Source organism: Quercus suber, unplaced genomic scaffold (assembly GCF_002906115.3).
Source record: "Quercus suber isolate HL8 unplaced genomic scaffold, Cork oak 2.0 scaffold_115, whole genome shotgun sequence".
NCBI classification, from domain to species: Eukaryota; Viridiplantae; Streptophyta; class Magnoliopsida; order Fagales; family Fagaceae; genus Quercus; species Quercus suber.
Genome location: NW_027069580.1, coordinates 254,689 through 257,880, shown reverse-complemented (window position 1 = coordinate 257,880; position 3,192 = coordinate 254,689).

Here is a 3,192-nt window from a genome sequence, read left to right as displayed (position 1 = left end):
TTTTAGACCCAAAAACCTATCAAAATCTGAACCAATGGAAAATGACATAATGTTGGCTTTTAGCTCAAGACTATCTTTCGGATGTATGGAATAGAGTTGGGGGCCTTTTTTTATTGGACCTCCGGTTTACTTTTTTGTTTCTTCTAAACCCATTGGTCTTAGTCCCTTAGACCCAGTTTTTTGCAATTTAGAAAAAACCCTTCAATTTATATTTTAAAAATATTATAATTAGATTGTATATTTTTTATATTCTTAACATGCATGTTAATGATCCGTTTTACTGGGAGGATAGAAAAGTTTTTAGTTTCCCTCATTTATGTTTGGTTGAAAGGGTGAAAAAGTGGAGGGATGGAAAATTTTTTAGTTTGATTGAAAATAAAGTTTGTATAAATTTATCATTATGTCTCTATTAAATAAAACAAAAATAACACATTATATTTTAAAAAAATTGTGACACTTCATTAAAGTAAAAAAAAAAAAAAAAAAAAGCATAAAAATTAACCCAAACCTTTATTCTAAAAAAAAAAAGGAACAAAAACAAAAACCAACCAAAATTAATGAGAAAATAAACATATGAGCACCATAAGAAGAAGAAGAAGAAGAAGAAGAAGAAGAAGAAAGCTAACACGTCCGGACAAAATCAAAGAAAGAGGAAAAAAAAAAAAAAGGCACGTTAGTGAACAGAGAAAGAAAAAATCAAAAAAAAAAAAAAAAAAAAAGCCAACACGTTAGAGATGAAGTCCAACGTGAAGGGTATTTTTGGAAGCTCATTTTATTTCTTAAGCTTCCGTCTCTCAATTTTCTTCCAATTTTTGGGAGAAAACATTTTGGTGGGCCCAATGAGAAAACACCTGAGCCCTACCATTTATTTTCTTTCCTCTCTACCCAACCAAACACACTTCAAAAAAGTTTTTTTTTTTCTCACTAAAGTGTTCCATCCACCCTATTTCACCTCAAAATAAACACACCCTAAATTTCGATCAAATCATATATTATTTATTATTCGATTTATAAATTTATTATTTATGTATAATTTAAGAATACAAAATTTTAAAATTTAAATATTTGATAAATGACATAGTTATTAATCTTAGATCTTCATGAAATTTTGCAAATATAAAAAATATAGTAAGAAAATATAATTTAATGGTGGATTTGGCAAAATTCACATTCAATAAAAAGATATAAAAAGAGTTTGAAGGGAAACTTTGTTCCAAAAATATAATTTTTTTATATATAGCCTTCACTCATGGTCATAGTTTTGTGGTTCGTGAAACAATGGTTAAGTAAATACACTCTCTCTTTAAATAAAGGGGGGGGAAATAAATTAAAAAAAATTAAAAAAAAAAAAAAAAAAGGGCGGAAGAGAATTTGGTTATAAGGAAAAGAAAAGTTGTTAATTTTGTATATGATATCTTAGAGAGAGTACGTAACTTTATGAATAAAAAATGGGAAAACAATTAAGCAAGCATCACCAATAGCATGCTCTAGAAAAGGATGTGTTACATAATTCATCTAGCTATAAGACATTCTCCTGCGTTACTGGCCCTATAGTATGCTGTTATGAGAGACTAAAACACTTTTAGGACGCATAAAAAATCCTCAGCAAAAATTACCACAACAGGCTTCAGGGACTTATTCTAAGCTGGAATTTGAAGCTTTGAGTATTGTAGTTTGTTTGTTTGTTTTTTTTTTTTTTTTTAATTTTTTTTTATGCATTGTTCAAGAATAAATGGACGTAATAAAATAACACTCAATATGTCATCTTTTATCATTTTTAACGTATTAAAATTCTTTATCTATTGGTTTCCAAATGGGAACAACAATTTCAAACACTTTATTATTGTAATTTGACAAATGTTCTAGACACTAAAACTCTTTATCGTAAAAGCTCTACCACTAAAGCTCTAAATGGAAATACCAAGTGAACTCTCAGAAAATTACCTAGTTTAAAGCTTTAAATAGGCTAATCATAGTTCCATCCCTTGATATGCTGGTTAATGTCGTAAAATTAATTGTAGTCAGTTGACATAAGGAGAGTGCAATTACTTGGCACAACAAAAAAACTAGCCACTTCACAGATAAAAAATAATTTTTATTATATAGTACTAATAGGCTAATATCATGCTTGTGCACAAATTATTCAAGCATTTGTGTAAACTATAGAAATTATTTCAATGAATGTATTGAAAAATAAAATAGATTGTAAAAACAAAAGAAAAAATTGCTTTATATTACATGACAAATGCGCGTCATGTAAGTGTAAGTTTTTCATAAAATAAAAATGATAATAGACTAGAAAATTCTTGAAACTGTTGAGGAGTTTTGGTTGAAGTAGTATTTTGACTTTTTTTTAAACATTGGAAATAAATTTTCACTTAAACTAAATTGTTTTAATGTACTTTCAATGAGTCACATGATAAAATTATGTTTTACAACTGATGAAACTTATATTAATGATTAAGCTTAAATTTTTGTAACAATTGATAATTTATCATGGAATTATAGTACGAGATCCAGAGCTTGATTTGTGTCTCCATTTTACTTAAGTTGTTGGGATCGACAATCAATCATTTATCAGCATTTATGTTTTTTGAACTTGGTAAGGGGGTAAGGCCCCTTAGCCACTGATTGGTAGGAGGAATCGTAGCAAAACTTTACAGAATGAAGTAGCTAGATATACATATATAATACCAACCCTACTTCATAAAGATAAAGGTACAATCATAAGTATTGAAAAAGTTCGTAAAATCTCAAATTCTAACAACCTTGTTTTGTAAAAGGTGAAAATAGTATTGTTCGTTCTCATGAAACTTGTCGTAAAACAAGTTACTAGTGCACAAAAGTGTTTGCATTTGATTCCAGAATTGGCATGTGAATAAAGTTAAAAGACTAACTGCTTCAAGCTAACGTTTCCATTTTCACTTAGCATATATAATTAATGTTTAGTATCTGATCAATTCGGTTATCATAGCAATAGTTACCTTGTTTTGGTAAACACTCACCAAAAGGCCATAATGGAGCACGTAATTTCCATGGAGGAGTTTCATTCGAGAAAAGTTGAAAGAAGAGAAGCTGAGCATCAGGGATGGAGCCAGAGGTTCAATCGAGGTGGGGCGAAGTAAAAACAATTTATTTTCATAAAAATTTAAAAATTAACATTCATTTAGTATTAACAAAATGGCAACAACC